The sequence below is a fragment of the Egretta garzetta genome, unplaced genomic scaffold (assembly GCF_000687185.1).
Source record: "Egretta garzetta isolate BGI_Z169 unplaced genomic scaffold, ASM68718v1 scaffold113, whole genome shotgun sequence".
Lineage (NCBI taxonomy): Eukaryota > Metazoa > Chordata > Aves > Pelecaniformes > Ardeidae > Egretta > Egretta garzetta.
The window spans coordinates 1,030,104-1,040,636 of NW_009259115.1; the positions used below are offsets into that span (position 1 = coordinate 1,030,104).

Below are 10,533 nucleotides of genomic sequence, written 5' to 3' on the forward strand. Positions count from 1 at the left end.
TGGGGTCCTTTGCCCTTCAGGAATGCCTCCTGAACAGGCCAGTCTGCCCTCTGGAAGTCCAATGCAGCAGTTCTGTAGACCCCCTACCTTACTTCTCCAAGAATCAAGAATTCTATGATTTCATGATTGTTGTGCCCCAGGCGTCCTCCAATCATCACATCACCCACAAGGCCTTCTCTGTTCACAAACAACAGGTCCAGTGGGGCACCTTCCCTAGTTGGTTCACTCACCAGTTGTGTCAGGAAGTTGTCTTCCACACACTCCAGGAACCTCCTAGGCTGTTTCCTTTCTGTTGTATTGTACTTCTAGCAGACATCTGGTAAGTTGAAATCCCCCACAAGAACAAGGGCTAGTGATTGTGAGACTTCAGCCCCTTGCTTGTAGAATATTTATTCTGTCTCTTCTTCCTGGTTGGGCGGTCTGTAACAGGCTCCCACCATGGTATCATCTGCCTTGTTGGCCTTTCCCCTGATTTTTACCCAAACCCACTCAACCCTATCATCACCATAATTGAACAAGACAATAAAAACACTCTCCAACATACAGGGCTCCCCCCACCACCTCTCCTTCCTTGCCTATCCTGCCTGAAGGGTTTATAGCCATCCATGGCAGCACTCCAGTTATGTGAGTTGTCCCACCACGGTTCTGTGATGACAACTATATCACAGTTTTCCTGCTGCACAATGGCTTCTAATTCCTCCTGTTTGTTGTCCCTGCTGCAAGCACTGGTATAGATGCATTTCAGTTGGACTAATGATCCCATCACTCTTCTGAGTCTTAATTCCTAAGTGACTAATTGCAGTTGTTACTAACCCATCAATAACCTTTGCATCTTTGCTGCCACTCGGGTTACTATCTGCCGTTTCCTCTGAGGTGGCAGACCAAAGGACCTCACTAGCACACTGTCCCTCACACACTGGCGTGCCATCCCCAGGCTTATTTCTAGAAAGCCTAGTTTCATCCCCCTCCCACTTCAAATCTAGTTTAAAGGTCTTTCAATGAGTCCTGCAAACTTCTTGGCAAGCATCCTTTTGCCCCTTGGAGACAGGTGTATCCCATCATTTGCCAGCAGGCCTGGTGTTGTTTAGGCCAAGCCATGGTCAAAACCCCCCAAATTCTGCTCCTCACACCAGGCTTCGAGCCAGGTATTTATTTCCTGGCTCTTCCTGTTCCGTCCCTCATCATTCCCTGTAATAGGAATGATAGAAGAGAACACTACTTGTGCACCTGATCCCTTCACCATTTGTCCCAAGGCCCTTAAGTCCTTCTTAATTGCCCTTGGTCTTCTTGTTGAGATTTCATCACTGCCTACTTGGAAAATCAATAATGGATAATACTCCATGACCCTTTCTAGAGTTGGAAGTTTTCTTTCCACGTCTTTAACCAAGGCTCCAGGTAGGGAGCAAGCTTCTCTATGAAATGGGTCTGGTCTGCATATTGGGCCTTCTCTTCCCTTCAGATGGGAGTCCCCTATGAGAATGACTTGTCTTTTCTTCTTTGCAAAAGACATTTTGTTGCAGGGCATCAAAAGAGCAATTGCTCCCCTCTGACATGCTGTTTCAAGAGGCCCCTCTCAGTTCAGTCATTTTCATGCTAGGGCAAATATTTTTAAAAGTTGTAGGGAAGATTTGGTGGCTTCTGTGAAGCTCCTGACGTGAAATCTCCCCCTCTTGCCCCTTCCTTCCCCAATATGGCTGGCACCTGCTGGCCTGGCAAGAAAGGATCTACTTGTGGTCACTCTGCTGCTGTCATTCCCCCCAAAACAAAAGTCACAACAGAGCATCACACCAGAGCCTTGGATGAGCAGGAACATTTCGCAGAGATGAGCCAGCTGAGGAGAGCACCTCAGCCACAAGCCAGCCCCCCATCAACTCTGGACACCCAGCAAAGCATGGGCCTTGATACAATTATTAACACACAACTGAGATTGTTGCTTTTATGGAGAAACACTAACGGACTATTCCCAAAGCCACAGCAAATGGGATTGGCCATGGGTTTAGACAAACTGTGAGATGGGGCGTCCCTCTTCAACGGGACTGGGATGCTCAGACTGCGTTTCTCTCCTTAGAAAGGGCAAGGCAGTAGCAACATCAAAGGTTTTGGGTGTATATTTTTCATGTGTCAGAGAGCTGTAAAAGCTTAAGCCAGGCAAGTTGATCAGAAAGTCAGGGAGCTGCTCTGTCCTGTTCTGCTGCCCAGCTGGGAGCTCGTTGAGCTTGCAATGAAAGCGGTACCTTGCTCTTAAAGGGAGTCGTGGTTTATGTTAGAGTAACTGTTGGAAAAGCAATTGCATCACCAGCAATTTTGGATATACTTTAATGGGTTTTAACCGGTGTTTGGCTCAGCCTTGATAAGAGAGGTTTCAGTCTCAGGGGGTAAAAACATCCCCTTTGCCAGCTGTGCATCAGGAATTAATTCCTGTGGTGTGTTGGTGCATCTATTTAAGGCTGGATGTAAACAAGGCTGTGATATACGAATGGTTACTGCCCAGAGAAAGAGCTGAAGGCAAACACCGTGCATAGTCCCATCAGGGAATTATCCTGAATGGGTGCTGTGTACCAGCCTTGCTGTGTTTCCAGTTCCTGCCACGCCTGGTTCTCCCATGTGCAGCCAGCCTCATGCGTGCCGCCCTTGACTTTGTATTGTCAGACAAGACTGATCTGATTATCTCTGTAAGGAAGATTTATTCCTTCGCCAGCTCAGTGCTGATGGCTCACCCTCATCTCACTTTCTGCAGGGGACTTGTCCTGCCTCACTGCAGTTTCAGCCCTGAAAACTGGGGCCAGGTTTGCCCGTGCCATACTCAGGAGGAAGGACTTGGGTGACCATCTCTGAGCAGATTTCATGGGCCTATGAGGGTGATGGCTGCAAATTATTATGGGTGGGTGATGGAGAGTTGAGAAGCGTTTTGCAGAAGCACACAACTGACTCGCTTTTTTGCCCTGTTGGTACAAAAGAAAAATCACATATATATGTAAACTGCAACAAATGTAAGGTGCTAAGACCATTCAGGTCAAGTTAAACTGAACATGGTATAGCCTGTCAAAAACTGTCTTCTTACAAAAGCCAGACATAAATCATTTTGATGAAAGTATTTTAACCACCTGGTCCCGTCATTCCCATAGTGCAGTTAATCTCATACTGGAAGTAAGTAATTCAGCCGCATTTCGCCTTCACCCACCAGAAAGCTCTGCTCTGTCCCCCTTCCCCACAGAGTTTTGTCAGGAGCAGAGGTAAAATAACAGGTTCATCCATGCTGACTGACTGATGATTGATTGATCGTAGAATCACAGATTCTGTGTAGGCACAACATGTTTCACAGCAATTTCTCTTTTTCCTACTTCATTACCCAGAAAGGCTTACCTCTGCTCGGAGGATGCACAGCCCGCTTGCTTTTCAGGTGAAAAAAAAAAAATGGTCACACACAGCAGTGACAAATGTGCTTTTCTCTAGGTCAGTTGATCACCAAAAAGCACCAAGGATAAACTTTTCCTATAAAAGTCAAAAATTCTTCCCTCTGGTCATAAATACACAGAGCCAAGTTTAGCCCTCTCAACAATGCCCAGGATCTACTCTAGGTCAGGGGGGAGATGTTGGCTTTTGGTGGCTCCATCATCAATATCCATCCATCTTCAATATTAAAATATTAAGTTGGAAGAAAAGGTATGTGCATTCTTATAGTGACCCATGTTTTGCTTTAAAACATGTGCAAAGTGGCATTTGTTATGGTAAAACTTTACAAAAAAAAAAAAAAAAGAAAAAAGAAATATAACTGAGTCTCTGAAACCTCAAAAAAAGTCATGGGATTGGTTTTGGCAGGAAATGAAAAAATTTCCTTTTCCTTTATATTCTTCTATTTTCTTTTTTATTTATTTACTTTTTTTATTTTTCTGAAGACGATGTAATTTCCTGACTATCCCTAATCTAAGCTGTATAATCAAAAGGAAAGGAAGACAAACTGGGATAGCTCCTTCCTGTAAGGAAATTATTTCCAATCTTTATTTAAATGCATTATAGCTTTGTATGCCTTATCCTTCAGATTTATCTAGAAGTGTTATTTGGCAAAGGACCTTGTTGAAGAGATAGGGACTGGGGATGAAGGCAAGAGAGGTAATGAGGTTATACGCAGCCATCCCTAAGGGTACGTAAGACCCAAAGCTGGAGAGAAGGCTCTGAAGTAAATTTTCCTTTGTTTTAATGCACATTCATATAATCCAAATACTGCTTTAGGTTTGTTTTTTGAGATCATACCCTGGCTTGTGTATATGGGAGTATGGTAAGCAGAGCAATTGCTCTCATTATCTGATGAATATGGTTGGCTCTTCCCTTCCAGGCAAAATTATGGGAGTAATTAAAACTTGCTCAGTTTGCAAATGGGAAACGTTTTGCAGCTTGCAAAACAGACAGAACATTAACAGCAGTTACTGGAAGGAGAGCCAAGCAAACGAAGGAAGTGCTTGCCTCCAAAACCATCTTTCCAAAAGGATTCAAAACTTTGTGCTTGAGCTAGCCTCCAAGAAAGCTATGGAAAGCTGCCGCGGTGTAGTTTGGTTGGGAATTAAGTTTCAGAAAGGTTTTGGGTTCAGGCTCGTAACTTCATTGAAAAATGCTCCTAGACTCAATGTTGACAGATCTTGCTAGTGGTATTCTTGCTTCTTGTCTCAAACCGATACTTGAAGCCATTTTGCAAGCAGGAAAGCATTGGAAGAACTGTCGCTTGCATGTATTTTTCAGCCACATCTGAAACAGTATTATGAAACTGGTCTGATTTGGGTTCCCACATCAAAATGGGAGTCAGCTGATCCAGATTCAGGGCGTCTCATCCAAACCGCAGCTCAGTTTTTAAGAGGGTTGGATTTGCAGCTCTAGTTTCAGTCCACTTATAATGGGAAAATGGCTGTTATTTTGGATGATCCCCAGGAATTTCTCTATCTTGCAAACCGCTGGTTTCCAGATTTGTGCATAGCGTAGAGCAGGGGTGGAAAACCTGACATCTTTTCAACTCCTATGTACGTTCTGCATAATCCAATTGCTTCTGCTTTTGGCCAAGTCAAATTTACTGCTAGAGGAAGGTGGAAAAAGTTGCATGTGTTCTTTCAAAATGCAAGGAAATTTGCATATGAACAAAGCCTGTCTCTTATGAACTCCCAAAGAAGCCCTCCACTCCCAGCCAGAGGGTCCACACCACACTTCAAACGCACCCATCCTAGAGTGTAAGGACCAAATATTTGTTCAAACCCTGGTTCTCATTATCATTGTTAGCCACAGAAATTTCCCCCTGCTGCAAGAGTTATGGCCTGATCTACAGAAAAGAAAATGTAATGCTTGCATAGCTTCTTAACAACATGATTTTTTTGTCATTTACTTGCTGTTCTGTAGTATAAAAAAGAGCAAACACTCAGGAAATGTTTTCGTTAATGCCCTTGTGGAACCATGCTCCTGCCCCTGGAAAAAGCCAGCAGCAATTAATACATGTTGCTTGCTTATGAGTAGGAGCAAGCTTATTTAAACAGCATGTTCAATGTCGATAGATGCTGCAGAAATACAGTATTTCAGACTAGAATGATTTGACTTGTGAAACTTCAAGAAAATGTTGAAAACCATTCTGGGGTTTGCTAAGGGGAAAATATAGACTTGGAACATGTATTGGGATTTTTTTTCTTTGTTTCTACAAAAAATGGCAGATTCTACTGCAAATATTCGAGGCTCACTGGTATTTATCACTACCTTATTGAATGATCATTTTCAGGTCCTTTAGAAAAGCAGGGAAAAGAAGGTTTCTGGTTTAAATTGGGGCCTCAAAGTGGCAGCTTTTCACGGAAAGATGTGATAATCTTTTTCCAGCAGAGAAAATCAGGTCATTTATCAGTCCTGGGCCCTTTTGCTCCAATATGGCACAAAGAGGTACTGTGAGCAGGGTTCTCCCAAAAAAGCAGATGATGGATAAGCCTGCATCCTCGCTGATGTGAATTCCTGACCTAGTTTCTGTAGCAGACTAGCTCAGGAGCATGAAAGAGTTGCCAGAGATGGAGAAAATGCCTTGCAAGCAGGCTGGCCCTTCAGCGCATGCAAACATAAGGCAAGCATCACCGTGCCGGGGAGAGTCACTGGGCACGTTGCAAACTAGCCTGCTCAGTCCCGGTCCTCCAGGGATGTTGCCCCAGAATGCTGCTGCATAGTTTAAGGACTGGTTGATGAATAAAAATCCCAGCTAATGTGATAGATGGGGAAGAAAGTCTGGCAGTCACTGGCTGTAGAAGGAAGCAGGTGGTGTTTTTTAACATTTTCCACCAATTCCACTATTTTTTTTTATTTATTTTCCAACTTCTACTCTCTGCCCATCCTCTTGCCTACATGAGAGCCTCAGTATACACTAGTTTGTCCCCTGGGCTTGCAAAGAGCTGGCACATCCTTCTACCCATCCCATTTGGGGTTTGGAAAACAGGAGATTAGTGAGATCCTTGCCCTTGCAAAAAGCAGCAGCTGGGCTGTGGCATCCCCATTCTACCAAAGAATGTTTCCCAGAGTAGCAGGCACCCAGTGTATTCTGTTGCATGGCAGTGGGAAAACAGGATCTCATGCTGATGCTTTTAGCTATCCCCAAAGGCTGAGGTGAGGATTCATGGCATCCATAGGAGCTGCTCCCTCCTTGGGGAGGGCGGTGAGCCTCCTCCAAACCAGAGCGCATAGAGAACTGGGGAATGAGATTAAATGTTTTTGATAGTATGAGTGTAAATAGCTCCTGAGTCAGCTGCCCTGGGGGCTGGAGGCTGCTCCATCACTTAAGATCACTTGGCTCAGTGCTTGATGTGCTCTTCCATATGTAACTGCTAACTCAGGGCCGGTTTATTGGGGTTTTACATGTGCGTTTGCATGGCAGGGAGGATTAATTCTTTCTGATGCAGGGGTCACTGGATGGAGCCATGCAGAAGGTCTCCTGAGATTGAGGGTTCAGAAAGGCGCAGGGACGTCAGACACTCATCTCCAACATGAAAGCAAAAAGGGAAATAAGTGCTTTATCTTGCTTCTCCCCCTCGACTGCCACAAAAATTCCAATTTACAGAAATATGTGGATCAGTTTTGGCCTTGCAATGAACAAATCTACTGTCTTGCCAAGTGAAAGTGCTCCTTCAAGTGCCCGTTTCATGCTCCAGTTTATCCCATCCAACTGTGTTTCAATCCCAGCAGTGACCTCTCCTCTGACAATAGGAGGCTGTTGGCCCTAATTCAGCAAAGCACCAGGTCATCAGCAGTGCTCGCACATTCAGGGCTTGCTCCCTTCTTAACATTGTATTGAGCGTGGGTTCTTTGAGCGATGAATGTTTGGAGTGAGGGGACAAGTTGGTTTTGTTCCTGTGTATTTTATTTGCTGTCCAGACTAATAACAGGTTAAAGATGTCCTGCTGATTAGCCATAACATCCCAGCAGCATTATTTGTTCTGTCACAGTCGAGATTGGGGTCCTGGGGTGCTACGGAAAGAAGACACTAACTCTGCCATGGAGAAGGAGAAAGGAGATGCTTCTGGTCTTAAGAAAAGGGGTATCAGTGTTAAAGAGGCCTTAAAAAAATAGACTTGCAGCTGGTGGTGTGGATTTTCCCAGCTGATGAGAGCAAGATGGCTGAAAAGCAAATATGGGGAAAATTATAATTTAATTGAAGGTCTTGAGTTAAAGAAGGAGGTGCATAAATGCTGATGATGTTTTTGAAACTAAGTGGAAGCATCTCCAGGCATCACCTTTCCATGGGAGCGGAGCAGAGCAAACTGCTGGCCAAAAAGTGGCACCAGCTTTGCTTTTTGGGTGTCAGGGCACGGGCTGGCGGATCTGACTGCATGGCAAAGTGTTTAACTCGCCCATCTCCAGGACCTGTGCTCTATGGAGGGATGCAGGTTAGAAAGTCCACATAAACCTATCCAACACTTCACATCAGTCCATTTGCTTTCTGTCACAGGTCCTTCCCTGCCAAACTCAGGGGAGGAGTTCCTTGCTGCTCCCCAGCCTCTTGCCATCCAGCAGCACGATAGGAATAAATAAATCAGTGCTGCCCTGTGGTCCACATCTGGCCAAGTGGGCTCTGCAAGCTTCATAAAATATTGAAAGCTCTTTATTGCTCAATATCTATCTGTATATATATATTAAAACACATATAAAAAATAGATGTGCATGTATATATGTAATATATCTGTAAAAGAAGCTTGTCTAGAACCACAGCATGCAGCTTTTCTCTGTCAGCAGGCTTTCCACAAGGCTGGGCTTACACATGGGGACCAGATGTGGCCATCCAAAAAGGTCTGTTCACTTCTATACCCTCTCTTTTTTCCATCCTACTTAAGTACAGCATGAGACATATGGGCCAACCATCCATCCGAGGCTGAGCGGAAACCAAGAGTGATTGCTTACAATGCCATAAATAGCTAAATAGCCATTTTCAATAGTAAATAGGGATATGTGAATTAAGAACGAACTCTCTGAGCGGTTGGTAGACATTCCAGTTTCTTGTTTTAATATCTTCATGTGGCTTTTTCCCCCCCTCCTTCGCTTCTCTTGGTGGGAGGTGACACGTTTAACAATGCTTCCCATGAGCAAGAGGCCCACTGTAGTTATCTAAAGCAGAATGAAAAAAAAAAAAGGGGGCTAGGACTCTTCAAAAGGAGCCTAGCAGAACTAGAGACCTCAGGCATCTTGGGAGCCATATATTCAGTTCTTTGAGGGGACCCTGAAAAATCCCATCCACAAGATATTGGCAGTTGATGCAAGGACTGGGGGATGCGTTGCCAGCTTAGAGCTTTTGTATGAACTTTTAAAGCTTTCATGAGCTGTCTCAGCCAGCCACCCTTCTTCTTGACAGCAATGAGAGCTGTCCAGGAAGTCAAATTACCATCCCATGGAATGAATTTTTTTGACATTTTTCTATTTGTGTTTGTTCCAGATCAGCAAGAAAAACCAAAGTTTTTTCACTGAGTGGAAGTTCCTGTGAAATGTAGAGTCAGAAACATGGGAGTGACCTTATTGAAGCAGACCACTTAGTTTCAGTCTAAACACCAGGTGAAGTGATAGAAAACATAGCTGTCAGAATGAAAGGAAAGGGTAGAATAACCAACATGAATAAAATGAAATAAAGCTTTTGGTTTCAAACTTAAATGTTTCTGAGGTTTTGCTGTCCAACTCCTTCAAAATCAATTCTCCTGCAAGTCAAATGATTTTGGATGAATCAGAATTTACTGTTTAAAAACTGCTCTGGGAATTTCAGTAGTTTGCCCCAAACACAGCTTGCTGTCATATCTGTGCTCCTCTTTATAGCACAGAGTTGATAACCACACACGCAACTTGGGATCCAGTTTTGAGGCTGGGCCTGCTTTGAGCAAGAGGTTGGACTAGAGACCTCCCAAGTTCCCTTCTGACCTCAGTGATGCCCACAGTCTTTGCCATGGAAAATAATAAATTTGCTAAGAGATAATGGGGGAGGAGGAAGAGGGTGGGGGGAAAACAAGAGGAGAGGAAAAAATCAAGATAGCAGAGGAAAAACAGAGGTAGAGCAATGTGCTTCTCAAAGCCATGCCTAGAGGGGAAAAAGCAAGAAGAGTACTTGTACTTTTCCAAGTTGTAAATTTAAAATTCCTTCCCTGCTTTTCTTCCAAAATATCCCCAAATTAATCTCCTCCAGGAACCCTACAGACCTGATCTCACTTCAGTGGTGGAGTGGGGATTTTCCCAGGTGCGTGAAGCATCTCCAGGAAGGTGACATCTCCAACTGCAGGGAGCATCCATTAATGGGGAAGGCACAGGAGAGCTGGCTAGTTAAGCAATAGGCAAGTGTCTTTAATTTTACCCACTTTGCTTTTACAGAGAGCCAAGAAAATGGCAAGCAGAAATACCAAATCATATGGCAGGAGCCATTGTACGAAGCGAGAGGGTAGAGCAGTCCTGGTCACTGAGGCTCAGGACCCGATGGCAGATGGAGCACTTGACAGATCGAGAGGTTTAGTAAGGTAAGAAGGAGCATTTTGATTATCCAGTACTAACTTTCTCTGCAAGTCTAGAGGCTGCATAAAGTCACTTGGTAATTCTTGCTTGTGCTGGTCTTCCTTGAACTTGGTCTGTTAAGGAAATCAGAGCCCACAGCCACCCTGACTTGAAGGCATGGTAGCGTAGGAGGGACAATGTGACTAGTTCAGCTGCAGCACCTGAACACACGGTGTATTTTGGCTAAGTAGTTTTGGTACTAAAGCAGTGCAAGGTAAACAGTGAGAGTCCTACTGCAGAGAGCTGTCTCCGAGCCCTGCAGCATGCTCAATAAATAGATTGGACATTTGGTGTCGTAATTCCAACAGTGCTCGGTATTGGCTCAGCTCTGCTTTATTCAAAGTCAGTGGGAAGCGCTGACGGCGAGCCAGCACGGCTCTTACAATCCCTTTCTCTCACTAATTACTTCTGGCTGCCATGGAAGCCCAGAGGACTTCAAAGGGATGACACTGGATTTGCACAAGGCTGTCTCTCTGGATCTTCCATCCCAGTTTCTCAGCCCATGGTGGT

The 10,533-nt window shown here is 44.5% G+C and overlaps 1 long non-coding RNA gene across 1 annotated transcript in view; it reads left to right on the forward strand.

Annotated features, from left to right (window-relative positions):
- Positions 1-9,983, forward strand: part of LOC118451953 — a 29,002-nt gene extending 19,019 nt beyond the window's left edge. The window contains exons 2-3 of the long non-coding RNA XR_004841562.1: positions 8,930-9,045; positions 9,847-9,983. This is a non-coding gene — a long non-coding RNA (uncharacterized LOC118451953). The remainder of the gene's footprint in view (positions 1-8,929; positions 9,046-9,846) is intronic.
- Positions 9,984-10,533: the final 550 nt, after the last annotated feature.